The following is a 13,676-nucleotide window of genomic DNA, read 5'->3' as shown; positions in this document are numbered from 1 at the left end:
AAACCCGGGGGTTCCAGCTCCAGCCGCCGGACTGGCCCCACATCCCAGTCCCCGCTGGGCGCCGGCCCGGGTTAGTGTCACCCACGCGTGAGGACTGCGTGTGGCGTCCACGGCGTGGGATGTCCCGTGCTTTGGGGTGTTTGTAGGATTTCGGGCTGCGATCGGTAACCGGGAGGCAGGCAGGGGGCCCGGGGGTACTCCTGTGAGGAAGGCCCCTGTGGGCGATGCTCAAATGAAGTGGGAGGGAAGGTTGCCAGCGTGGCAGCGGTGGCAGCGGCGATGCCCCCTCCGCAGCCCTCGCTCTGCGCCCGGGCAAGTCACACCGGAGTGGGGGACACGGGGAGCCCGGGGCTCTCCCGGTGCTCGCTGCCCCACCGAGGGCACCCCGGCGTGGCGGCCGCACACGCCTGCGAGGCTCACGGAGAGGATTAGATACAAAATTCGTAACACAGCACCGGTGAGGGTGGTGCCCGGAAACCCCGATCCCTCTTTTCCATCCCCGTTTGGCGGTGGGACAGGCGGGAAGGCCTCCCGGGAGAGGTACCCTGGCGGTACCTCCGGGCGCTTTGGCCCCGGTGCACGGCCCTTGCCGGGCTCACGGTCCGTTTGCCGGGCTGAGTCGGACCCGGCTCCCCTCTTCCCGGGGGATTGGACCACTTATTTTGAGGGGGCTAGGAAGGGACCGACCGCTTCCTAAGGGCTCCCCGTACCCCCTCACCGCACGGTCCAGGCGGAGCTTGGCTCCGGCTGAGTTCCAGAGGGGCCGGTGAGGCTCGATTCGGCCCCGAGGGAGCCCTGACCCCTCCAGGTGAGGCTCCCCCGGGCCGGGACAGACTGCCCGGCGCCCCGGCCCCTCGGCCCTAATCCTGCTCCGGCTGATTTGTGAGTCCTGCGCGGGGCGGACGCGTGGGAGCGTCCCGCGCCATCCCGGAGGGGGCTTTTAGCTCCCCCCTCCCCCAAGGAAAAGCCAAGGAGAAAAAAAAAGAAAACCCAAGTGGAGGAAGAAGGGCAGAAACGTTCCCGTTCCTGGTGCACCGGGCAGGGCAGCAAGGCTCATCCCGAGCGTGGAAACTATGGTTACCTTTCCCCTCAGTGCACAGGGAGGTGACAATTAATTACGTCCCCTTTCCTTCCTCTGCCTCCGCCGAGCTGCAGCATCCTCCCCCGGGGTTCAGAGGAGCCTCTCAGCCCCCTGCCCTCGGGGATGTCGGGGAGGGTGAGCTCCGATGTTAGAATCGAGCCCAGGCGGTGCCCGCGGCTGGGCTCTGCCCTGGCGCGCCAGCCCAGCCGGCACCGGGCCCCCTCCGATCCCCCCATCCCGAGCCACCCCGTGCAAAGGGAAACCCATCGCATATTTAGTCCCTTCAGCCCCGATGGGCGGCACCAGGCTGCTCTCTGACTCTGCACACCAAGCTCCCGGGAGCTGCTTCCCCATCCTGGGAAGGGGGGAGATGGACAGGAGACCAACAGGGTCTGTATCACCAGCATCCCCTGGTCTCCACTGCTGACACATCCCCAAGTCCACATTCCCCAGTCTGTATCCCTGCATCCTCCCCCCCAGCCCCTTCCTACCCAGTCTCCAAGGGATGGGCTGGTCCCTGTCCAAGGACCAAGCTCAGGTACTTCCTGCAGTCGAGGCCAGGCTGATTCCATAGGCAGTGCTGGAGAGAAGTGATGGACACAGCCAGGGCTGGGGGAGGCCCTGTCCAGTGAGAGGCTGTGGGCAAGGACTGAGCTGCCCCAGCCCAGCCAGGCAGGGACAGACAGGTTTTGTGTCTCGAAGAGTGAGAGGATGCCAGAGGGCTGTGTCTCAGAAGGGTTAAATAAACAGCAGGCTATGCCAAAAATATTTATCTCCTGTTATATGCATGTGGCAGTGGCTCTCAGGAAGGGGGGCTGTGATAGAGGTGGGGGTAAGTATTTGATTTTCCCCCCCTCTTGCTCTGAGATCCTATTTTCTTCCTTAGCCCACAAGGATTTCACTGGCATGGGAAATAAAAGGTGTCCTGTAGAGATGATATTGCTTGCTGTCCCCTACAGATCCTTTATCCTGGGATGCTTCAGTCTCAGCCATTCCTCTGGCCTCTCATGAGCCAAAAACGGCTGCACAAATCACCACTTTTCCTTCAATATTTAAAGGGTACAAAATGCCAACTGCAGTGTGTGCCCCCCTCAGATGGGTAATTTGGCATGTGCCTCCTAAAAGTGACCTATGGCTGCGTGATTTGGACCCAAATTGTTTAAAATTCTTTTTCCTTCCAGGCGGATTTAGCAGAAGCTCTGAGTTGCAGAGTGGTCAGGAAATCCTCAGGCTGACATGGCAGGCCCAGTGAGCACAGGCTGGGGCTGCAGCTCCTGCTGCTGGGAATACCCTGCGAGGGACAGACCACATCGCTTTTTTGCAGATGGGCAAACTGTGGTCTCGATGGTTTTTTTATGCAGGGAACACTGAGGGCTCCAACTTTGCCCCAAACCCAAAGGACAAGGACTTCCAGCCCAAGAAGGACACACAGACCTAGGAGGGCTCAGCATCTCGCAGGGGGTGAGGGTCTGACCCCACTGGGGAAGTCCTCCAGGACTTTTGCCACGGGCAGGAGCAGCGGGTGACTCAGGATCCAGCCATGTGGGCATGCTGGGGGACACCTTGGGTAAAAGTTTGTGGGGTTGAAGCTGGAGGGCACAGAGAGGCACCAGCCAGGCAAGGAGAGGCAAAAATCTTCTCTACTGTGTAATGGAAACTATTTCCCTGTACAAACTCCAGCTTGGTGGGCTGATGCTGGGCATGCCAGCCCGGTCCTGGCAGAAGTCTGGTGTAAAACCACTTCCAGAGCCTTTCCAGCTCTGCAGGGTTTTCACCATGCTCCCCGCTGCCATTATGGGCAATAAATGGGGGAAGAAAAAAAAAAGGGCTATTTTGGTATATTAACCTCCTTGTGGCCAGGTGAAAGGTTAAATTCACATGATTCATTGGCGGCTGAGAGACAGCACTTTGTTGCTAGGATTTTGGGGAATGCGGAGGGCTCCAGTGAAGGAGTCTCGCTAATCTTTAAGGGAGGGAGCCAGGCTCCTGTCTGACGGCTGCAGGCCCAGCAGCTCTGTGTTTCATTTCAGACTGTCACTCTCCTATCTCTCAGCTCACTCCCAGCTCCAGCTTGCTGCCAGATCTTGGGAACTGTTAACTCAGACAAATTTATAGATGGAAAAAGAACAGTTAGCCATTGTTCCTGGGGTGGGGGAGGGAGGAAAGCGAGGAGCTTCGGCCACCAAAGTCATGATGTAACCTGGTTGTTGCTTGGTTGGGAGAAACATGCAAAGGATCTTCCTCTTTCCATGCCAGGGAAGGAAAAATTTGGACCTTTAGGTTATTACTAAGTGTTGGGAGGTGGGATGTTGGTGCCCAAGTAATTTGGAGGTACTTGTACTGTGTTTCCATAAAGTGGAATCTCCCGGCTGGACATCTCTAGGCTATGAGCTCATTTTCTTCATTTCAAGTCTCGTGATACTGGGTGTTTTTCCTTAAAGCTTTGGGCTCTGGAGTAATGAGCTCTAATATCAACAGCAGTGTTCTCATAAACAGAGCCCCTTGCTATGTGGGATGCTGCAAGGAAACTGGAAATGGGGACATCTCAAGGATTAAAAAAGAAAAATCCATCTGGGAGACCCTCAGATTCGTTATTCCTTAGAAGTACAATGACTTTGAGGAAGCATTGCTGATTTCATCTACCTGGGGCAAAAGTGGGAGACTGAGAAGTTGCTGTCTGACTGGTGCTGTGCCCCTGCTCTCCGTCTGGATACACTTCCAACCAGCCTTCATGGTGGAAAGACTTTAATTTTTCAATACAGTGTTAAATCCCTTATCTTGAAAATGAGACAGCACTCACTTACCTCAGGATTTGCTTGATAGCTTTTGGACGGTCTGTGGCTCCTGAACGTGAGTCTCTTTTGGAGATTTGTCTTCCCCAACTACCCAAAGAACAGAGGTACAGCTTTTGGGAGTGTTCACCCCTACACAAACCTCCCTGCAGCAGCAAGGCTGTACCTGTGTTACCCTCCTTATCGTCCCTGTAGCCCTTGCTCGTCTGGAATCATTCCCAGTTCTTTGAGCACTCTTGCTTGGAGGGAAGGATGGGAAGGGTCTGGAGGGGTCACCTGAAAGCTGGTCTACCTGGCCACTTCTGCATGTAGTTCAGGACAGGAGTCCGTGCATCACAGAGGGATAAATCAATTGGGATTTTTATAGCTGCTTTGAATCCAGATCTCCACTTTTTTAATCCTTACATAAGTGTGGAAGGAAGCAAGACATTTTTGATTTAAAATATAAATAGTGAGAAGTTATGCACTTAGTAAATCCAACCACTTGAGAGTCTGGCTGCATGGAAGGTGGTTTCTTCTTCCAAGGTCTGAAGGTTTGCAGAAGTCTGTTGTTTTAATTAGGAGACTGCATGGATTTGATTCTGAAGGCCCAGAATGAGGCACGGTCCCAAAACATGACTCTCCCTCATTTTACTTTCTGGAGTTTTATTTAACTCTGCACTAACAGGGACAGAATTTCACATCTTATAAAATTTCTGTCCTAAATCACTTGTGATATTGATGCTTGCTACAACTAGAAGCACTTCTTTTTTTCCCATTTCAGGCTTGATGTGAAGTTCCTGACTCAAAAGCCCAGCATTGCACAGATGTGCACTTCTAAATACAGGTCTGAATGAACCTCTGGTGGAAGTCTTCCACTGCAGTTGATACAGGTACCCTAGGGATGAATTTGGGACACTCTCTGCATTATGGGCCAATTTTCATTTTGCATCTCTCTCCTCATGTGTTTTGTGGGTCTAAAAATAATCTTCCATGATGGAGAAGTGGCACTGTGACTTCTCATAAGCAAGGTACTAAAAGGATGTGAGAAATGAATGGTGCAGCCTTTCCTACCTATTAGAACTAAATTTAATGTTCCCTGCCTTGCTTTGCTACGCTTCATTTGAATATCCCTGCGCCCAATATTCTTCCTGCCTTCACCCACTGCAGGGTGTGCTTTCCTTTTGCAGCTTCTCTGCCACGTCTCAACTGCTTTGGTCTGGGTCAGCAAATCTCCTCCACCTCATGGAGCTTCCCTCTCTGGCTGCATCCCTGACCTCTCCAAGCCTCATTTTTCACCTTCTCAACAACCTCTCAGCCCTCACCGGCTGCATTTTTCATCTGCTTTGGCATGAAAACATGGCTCCAATTAGTTGGAGAGGTGGTATGGAGAGGGAGAGGTGGAGAGGCAGCTGGTTTGGCCAGAGTGGGAAGCAAAGCACTTCTTTGTCTCTCTGGGCTGCCCAAGAGATGCAGTGGCATCCATGGTTGAAAGCTCTGGAGTTGGGGAGGGATAGAGGAATGTTTTTTATGACTTTTGCAAATAAAATGTCAAGCCAGAACCTGGGCTTTGCACCATGTGAGTTTTAGGCCTGGATCACAGCTGGTCCTGCCCAGCTGCTTTCTTCCAGCACAGTGGAAGCCCACCAGTGCTGTGGCCAGGGAGAACACGGCAAAGGGCCACTCACAATCTCCTGATCACTCTTGAGATTCTGCAGGAACTGCCTGAGCTAAGCCATGTGTTATGAGAAACCTCTGGAACGATTTTAAGAAAGCAGAGATATGCAGAAGCAGAAGTCCTGGCAAGCTTTCATTCAGTTCCCCATGGAAAGGAAGAAAATTATGAGCATGTATATCCCATCTGACTGTACCCAGGCCAATCTCTAGGTAGAGTTTAACCATTGTCCAGCTCTTCCAAACCTTCAGCCTCACATCTGGTCAGCTGGTCCCTTCCTGCAGCCAAAAGTTGGGGGTCTTCCTTTCAGGGGCCGTTGACCAATCTGCATACAATTGGTGCTGTGGGTTGAAACGGAGGTCACCATTGAAATCGTGATTGTTTCCAAGAGTTGTTTGATCAAACAGAATTTACAGACCAGGACAGTTATTGACAGAGCTGACAAAAGAGATGCTCCAATGATTTACAGTCCAGGTGTGTTGTCAGAGCAACATATTTACCTGAGATCCCAAGAACTGTTAAAATTTAATCCCTAGAGACCTTCTCTGCAGTCCCTTGAAGGGTCACACCTCCAGGACCATTTGAAGTCACCATGCAAATAGCCCAAAGTTTAGGAACTTCCAGGGGAAAGAAGAGCAGATACAATGATTTAAAATGGTTTTAATGGGTATAAAATTGGAGAGGTGAGCTGATATAGGATGCCCTTTCCCTTAATCCAAATGTACAACTCTCCACAATAAAACTCTTTGAATATATACACATTAGTCAGGATTATCTCCGAATGTCTAGCAGGCTAAGAATATGGATCCTGGAGACATCAGCAGGAGGATTCATTAGAGGAGATGGCAAGTGCTTGGAAATGGGAAATGTATTCTCTTATAAACACAGCCTGCACTGGGGCTGACCTTAAGACTGAACAGAATTGGCTGGAGAGACGGGGAAGGCAGGGAAAGAAAACAATGTTCATGCGCAGTTGTCTCCATTTTTTTGCAACAAAACTCCTTATCGAGGTTTCTGTAACTTCTCTTTGTGTTCCAAATTAGGGGAACTCTCACCATCAAAGCTGAGACCACTGAAGACGCAATGTCAAATCAGCCCAAGCTTATTCTTTCCTGGTGAGACAGATTTTGCAGGATTTGCGGGTACGTGATGTGACTTTTAGAGGGATTCCCCCTCTACTGATGTGCTGGAGCTTCCACATGGCCAAAGCACTCCCCACCTCTTGTCCCACAAACCAGATTACTTGTTATTGTGTCTTGAATCCCACTGTCCATTTCAGTTCTTGGATATCAGAGTTCAGGTATTTGAGTCAGTTCTTGTACTCAAAGTAAAAGTTGCTGGGGAATTCAAAGCTCCTCTGTGTGTGCTTGGGCTGGTTTCCCCTTTATTGCTGCCTCTCCTTGCTCCCTGATTTGCCTACTGAGCAAAATAAGAGGAGCTAGCACCGAGTATGAAAGGAACTCAGTGAGCCAACATTGACTCCTACCTCATATCTATTAGCTGTAAATTACTTTAACATGAGTGACATCACACTTGACTCTTGGTAAAACAGTGTTAAGTTAGTGGGTAATAAAACAGCTTGACACTAATGATGGGTTCTGTGTGATAAATTACTGTCAGTGATCAGATAAGGGTTCTTGAGACTAACCTTGAACTAAATCTATTTTGTTGCTACATCTTGTGTGCAGTGTTCCACTTCTCGCTGTGGGGATTAAGGGCTCAGAGCCCAATCCTGCTCCGTGCTCGGGGCTGAAGGGGCAGCTTGTGTGCAGGAGCATTTCCAGAAGCTGCATCCAAGCATCCCATGAGTGGAGCAGGGAGGGTTTGGCCATAACCTTGAGAGCAGCATCCAGTTCCATGGGCCTCATGGTCACTCAGATGCCGGAACAGTTTCCAGCAGTGACTTCAGTACTCAAATCTCTGCTATTTTCAATTAAAAAAAACAAAAAACCAAACCAAAAAAAGCATTGCACAACTGAGGGGTGAATCCTGAAAGTTTCATTTTTTGGGGAGTTTTATGTGATGGATTTCAATATGGAATATTTTTTTGACCTATGCATTAGGTCTGTCCTGCAAACTGTGGATGTTGATGACCTCAGTGAGAATGGAGAATGCTCAACAGCTGGCTGGATCAGGCCCTCATTCAAAGAACTTGTTTTACTTGCAAAACTTTGGGAGAAAGCTTTATACCCAAGAACTGGGAGCTGGCCAAAGTCAATGTAAAGCATGGGATTTTGAATATTTTTTGCATGTATTTTCTTTGGACTCTAACCAGGGTGCTGCTTAGAAAAGGCTTCCCAAATTGTTTTACATTGTTATTGTTATTTGAGGCTCTGTTTTCATTTATCATTCAGGTAAGATGCCTGGGAAATGTTTTTTTATACTACTTCTCGTGTAAACCATTGTATTAAACTGTTTACCATTGTTCATTTTCACGGATAATCATGGTTGTCCTGGCCTGTTTATTGCCTGGAATAATCCTGGCGTACTTGTGTGTTATAAATGGCTCCAACAAAGAGAAGCTTTCGCATTCAGATACCTCATTCATCTGTGATTATGACAGAACTCATATTAAGATGCACTGGCTTTAATGCAAGTTGTAATTAATTTTGGAAAAAAAGCCCTTGAGAGGGTAGCTCCAGTGCAAGAGAGAGGAGTGTGGGGAAATGGCTGGATCTGTGCTCTCAGTTCTGTGCTAAAACACAAAATATTTGTTGGTGCTTCCAACCAAGCAGTCAAGTAATTAAGAGCCCTGAGACACCATTTAAGTCAAATTATTAATCAATCCCTCTATTAATCCATGGACAATGGTTAGTTCTGCACAAAGGGCAATCTCAAGGATGGAGATGATGGCTGGGTTCTGTTTGTGTCCCCCTCTCAGGGCAGGTGGCACGGGAGCAGGGGCTGGAGGAGTCACAGGCATTCCCGCAAAACATCTCCAGTGAAGAAAAATATATTTTGTTCCATGCACTTCTCCCATTGAATCCCTTTTTTCTCAGAATTTTCTTGGCTGTTCAGTTCCATTTGAAAGGAGTGGGCCTTTTCCTGCATGATTCAATGCAAAAATAATTTCTCTTGGCTTTTTGTTTGTTTGTTCATTCGTGTTCCTTCCTATCCTGTATCTTGATTCCCTCTGGAAAAAAAAAAAAAAAAGGTAAGGAAAGAGAAGGAAAGTAACACTTCTGCTTGGAACAAAAGGGAGGAGTCTGTGTGGGAGATGTCAAATGGAGCAGAAAATCCCTGGACTTTTTCCAGAAACCCCCATCCACTTGAGCTGTGGATACAATCAGTTTGTCAAAACACCCTCTGGTGCATTGCTGTGAGGGAGTGGAGTCGTCCCTCCATCGGGAAAGGTTTTCAAATGGTCCTGTGGGTTTACACAGCAGAGGTGAGGTTCTCATCTCTATCACAGCCCCTGTATGCAAAGCAGAAAGGTGCAAGGGGAGACACAGAGCAGCTGGCACACTCTGATGTGCCCCAGTGGAGCTGGGAGGAGATCTGGGTGTGTCACTGGGGACACAGGGGACACTGGCACTGCCACTGCCACTGTTTGCTGACCCTCTGTGGAGATGCAGCCCTGCTCCCTCCTGCTGTCCCTCACAAACCCACTGACTCCAAAACTCACCCATGCCCAAACCCTGATGGTCCTTCCTCTCCCTCCTCTCCCTCCTCTGCCCTCTGCTTCCCAGCCAGATGCTGTCCCGAGGGGAGAAGCCCAGAGCTCTCTTGGTCACTGATAGTTAGCTCCCATCAGCACTGAGGACCAGCTTGCAGCCCATCCTCCCACCACTCAGTGCTGACCTGGGTTCCTGCAGTGAGGGTTTGGGGGGCACTGGAGATGTGAAATCCTCCCTGGGAGCTGGTCTGCACCCCAGACTTCCCTGCAGCTCCACTGCTTGGAGGGGTGGAGGCACGCCAGCAACATTTGGGCAAGATCTGCAGGCATAGCCAGAGCTGAGGAATTCCTTCTTTCTTCCATTCCACCCTTTGATTTGCTGAGCACGACTGGGGGCACAGATTTTACCTCCCTGCTTCTGACAAACCAGCCCGTGAATGTGTCACACACATGCTCACAGACGTGTCCGGGCTTAAACGCTTTTGTCTTCAACATGCTCCTTTTTTTCCCCCTTTCTTTCCCTTCTCTTCCTTCCCTTCCCTTCCCAGACATAACTTACCCCAACCGACCAGAGACACTGTGACTACCATGATGTAGGAAAGAAACAATCCCTGATGGAGCAGCAGGCTCCAAACAGCTCATCCAGCAGATGCATGAGCAGGAAATGCAATCTCATGTCCAATTTCTCATACCTTATCCATGACTGCTGCACTCACAGAACACATGCAGCCCAGCGATATGAGCTGCAGAGTGGTTTTGGTGTGAGCCTTTCCTCTTCTGTTCCAAAACAGGCGCTTTTTCCTGGGACGGGAGAGGGCTCCGGAGAGGTGCTGATTTCGCTGAGATGGGAAATACCCGCGGGCTTACGTAAAACAGCCCAGGCACTCGGAGTGGAGCCGTGCCCACATTTGCTTTGCTAATTAGGCTTAGCTTGGGCTCAGAGGGACTTGTTTTGGAGGGGTAAGTGAGATGAGATGGAGCAGAGCCCAAACGCTCTGCAGAGCTGCCTCTGGGGCTCAGGGAGGTATTTTTCTTATCCTTTTGGACCTGGATCTGGTCTCTCTTTCCCCAGGAGCACCGAGTCCATCAAGCAGTGAAAACACTTAATGTCACGGCTTCCCAAGGCACAAGCATCACCTCCTGTCCCAGACAGCCCAACCTCTCCCCAGGCAGCCTTATCCTAAAGACAGAGCAAGGAGCAGAGGTCAGATTTCCACAACAGCAATGCATCACGGTATTCCTGGATTTGTGCAAAGAAAATGTTATTTATCCCCATCTTCTGCACGACAGGAGCTTCAGGTCAGGTACCCAAGCTGCATCCTACACAAGCTGTTCCCCTGCTTTGCAAGAGGAGCTTTTCAAAGAGCAGAAAAAAAAAAATTTTGGTTTGTTGGGGACTCTAATGTAGTCTGGACAGTGCAGGATGAGGCAGCAATTTAAGGAACAAACTGGGACCAGTTTCCATGTTGGGATCTGTGTGAAAAATACCCTTTGGGGTTGCCTCTGTGTTTCCCTGACCTCTCCAACATCCAGCTTCAGCAAAAATCTTTTCATCAATCGAATATTTTTTTTCCTTATTATACTGTGCCATAGAAAAAAAGGATTGAGTGACTAGTCTAATCCAAATGAAATTCCTCTGGCAACAAGAGCAGGAGAGCAAGGATTGTGCCCTGAAACACAGCACTATGCAAGGCTGCAATAATAAAATCATTGAGAACTGTGGGAAAGATGAGTTCAAAGTTTTAGAGAAATCCCACCTGGGTGTGTTTGTGTGGGAACACCTATTTCTGCATGTCAGCACCACTTGCACAAAAAAAATTTAGCAAAGCTCAGCCCTGACCACTGTTTTAAAACCTTATTTCTGCAGTTTAACCCAAGTGGTGAGGTTTTCTTCTGAGTAGAGTTCATGGTGCTTTGAAAAGGTGCCCACAAATTTAAAAATTATCGTGACAAAGTTTCTACATTCTTGCCCAGATTCCAGGGTTTTCCTCTAAGCTGGCTGGCCATACTGTAAAAGTTGGTCATAAATATCTGTCTTTGGTATAATAAAAGCAATGTTTATATTCTTGACAGAATGCATTTGTGAACTTACAGTCATTAGAGATGTAAACTGAAGGCAAGAAGATAACCTCTCTCCCAAACGTTCTATTTATTTCTGTAAAGTAATTTGTATGATTTATCTTATAGACTAAGGTTTATGGTTCACTTTGAACTCCAGGTTCTTAACTCAGCAATTGCCTGTTTGGGCTGAAGCGTATAAGTGATGGCATGACCCAAAGTGCTAGATGAAAGGAAAAAGACAAAAACAAGGCAGGCTTCTGGGATTTTAACCATCATTTCTATATTCCATTGACATCCCTGGGTTAAATATTTTCCTTTGGAGGCCAATATGATCATTCCATCTGTGTGCCATATCTCCCGGTGACAAGGCAAAGCGTGGAACACGGGCATCTTCAACGAGCCATGCCAGGATGTGTCCGGCCGGGAACGCCAGGAGGTCAAACGCTGGCTTCAGTCAGAACTCCCAGTTTACAAATATTCATAAGCATTAAAGCAGCATCTATTTTGTGATTCATAAAAGAAGAATTTGATGTGGCCCTGTGTGCTGCTGCTGTGCTGGGCTGGAAAGCCCACGCTTTTTAAAGCCCACGGTTTTTAAACAGGCTCCTAAGTCTTGTTTACAGGAGATAATATTTAATACTGAGTAGACACCTGACTTTGCAAAGTCTGAAAAGAAACTGAGAGCTCTGATCTGCCCCATTCATCCAACACCAGCCAGCAAAAGCCGTTGCTGTAGCAGGAAAGCTCCTACAATGCCCAGGTTTGGGGCAGATGGTCCAGAGCAGTGGTGGGGGTCTGCAAAGCTCAGCACAGAGCAGTGTGCAAAAAGGTGGGGTGACTCCAAGTTTCTGTTTGGTTTTGCATTTTTATCACCTTTTTATAAGTAATGTCTCATTCTGACACCTTGTGAGAAGGCAGTGGATGTGCTGTGCTAAAATATTTAAGGTTGGTTTAACTCTGCCCACCCCTGAGTGTCTTCCTGTAAACAGGAGTGACATCCTCAGGAGGAATTGCTGGAGGCAATGTAGGACCTGGTTCCCACCATGCTGTGGGTGCCGAGTGCAGTTCCTGGAGAAATGTTTGTTTTCATTCAGCCCAAGTTTTAGCAGATTCCTGATAGAAGGATGGAATTAAACAGCTCATTTCTCAGCATCTCTACTAGTGCCATCAGAAGGGATGAAGCAATTTCTCCATCACTTAGCCTGGCAAAAATGCAAGAGACTCAAGTGTATATCATGACATTTATCTTTTTTTTTTTTTTTTTTTTAACAAGTGAGAAAACCTGGAGTAGGAGGAAAATTATCACTCCCAGACCTGGCTGGAAGGTGAAGTTTATATTCTGTAGGAAACTTGGATTATTCAAACCATTTTTCATTCCAAATCAGTGTCAAAAAGTCACCTCTCCTCCAAGAACAGCTCATAAACTGGAAATTTTGAACATTTTCCATTGAGAAACATCTGAACAGGTCAATAATAGAACAATATATATCATATATAGATATGAGATCTAGATATGAAATATGTACCAAAATAAAACCATGAAAGTCAAACTATTCATTTTGTTGCATTCCTCCTGCCTGCTTTCAGAGCAATGGGGTATCTTCATGTTTTCAAGATGGCTAAAAACAAGAACAGCTGACTTTAGGCAGATCATTGTTCTTTGAAAAACAAAATCATGTGAATTTTTAGTTGTTCTGGCCAGCTCTGACATAGGAGAGTGAGATGGCTTTGAGAGCTACGGGTAAATTCAGGAGTTACTTGTAAAAGGTGCTGGCTCAGCATGCATGGACAGTGTTCAGCCCCCAAACACACCCAAGGTGCTGGGACAACTTCATTCTGTCCACAACTCTGCCATTAGTTTAGTTTAACAGCAGCACTTAGTTGTGATTTTAGCTGGTGGCACCAGAACGTATTTCCAGTTGGGAACTGTCAGGGTCCCTGCAGAAATTCCTCCCAGACACTGCAGGATTTGGCCCCCAGCTCTCACCAGATTAACAGGAAAAGATGCTTTTTGTACCAGATAGGCAGCAAGGCTGGAAGTTACTGAAGCCATTTAATCTCCTAATTGTTCTCTTACGAATTACCTGCCCTGCTGGGCACTTCTGCTGTCTAAGCCAGCTGAATGTGATTTCTGAGAGTGAGGAAGAGCTGCGTGCTAAGTGCTGCCTATATTTTGGTGCTTTTAGTTATCAATATGTGGAATTCTGTCCAGTCCTGGACATGAAAAATCCGTATCTTATCTGGCCTCTGCCAGGTCAACATTACTCACAATTCAGACACCATTTACTCTGCAGGGCTGAGACCTGTGTGATGCCTGGCTCTGACCAGTACTATTATTCACTTACTCTTGAGAACACTATAATTAATCAGAAATACATGTTAACACCCTGTCTTCTCTCCCCTGCCTCCATCAAAAGTCCCCACCAGCCACCCAGCTTCTGAAAACCACGGGATTAAGCCCTTACTGAAGTT

General features: G+C 48.3%; 1 long non-coding RNA gene across 1 annotated transcript; it reads right to left on the bottom strand.

Annotated features, from left to right (window-relative positions):
• Positions 1 to 8,621: 8,621 nt before the first annotated feature.
• On the bottom strand, positions 8,622 to 10,063 carry LOC108447108. Its single transcript, XR_001862507.1, has 2 exons — positions 9,836 to 10,063; positions 8,622 to 8,660 (listed from the first exon to the last, which is right to left on the bottom strand). It is a non-coding gene; the product is annotated as an uncharacterized LOC108447108 (long non-coding RNA).
• Positions 10,064 to 13,676: the final 3,613 nt, after the last annotated feature.

The sequence above is a fragment of the Corvus brachyrhynchos genome, unplaced genomic scaffold, assembly GCF_000691975.1.
Source record: "Corvus brachyrhynchos isolate BGI_N302 unplaced genomic scaffold, ASM69197v1 scaffold10, whole genome shotgun sequence".
Lineage (NCBI taxonomy): Eukaryota > Metazoa > Chordata > Aves > Passeriformes > Corvidae > Corvus > Corvus brachyrhynchos.
The sequence above is the reverse complement of the archived record's forward strand: the minus strand, read 5'-3'. Positions and strand labels throughout refer to the sequence as shown.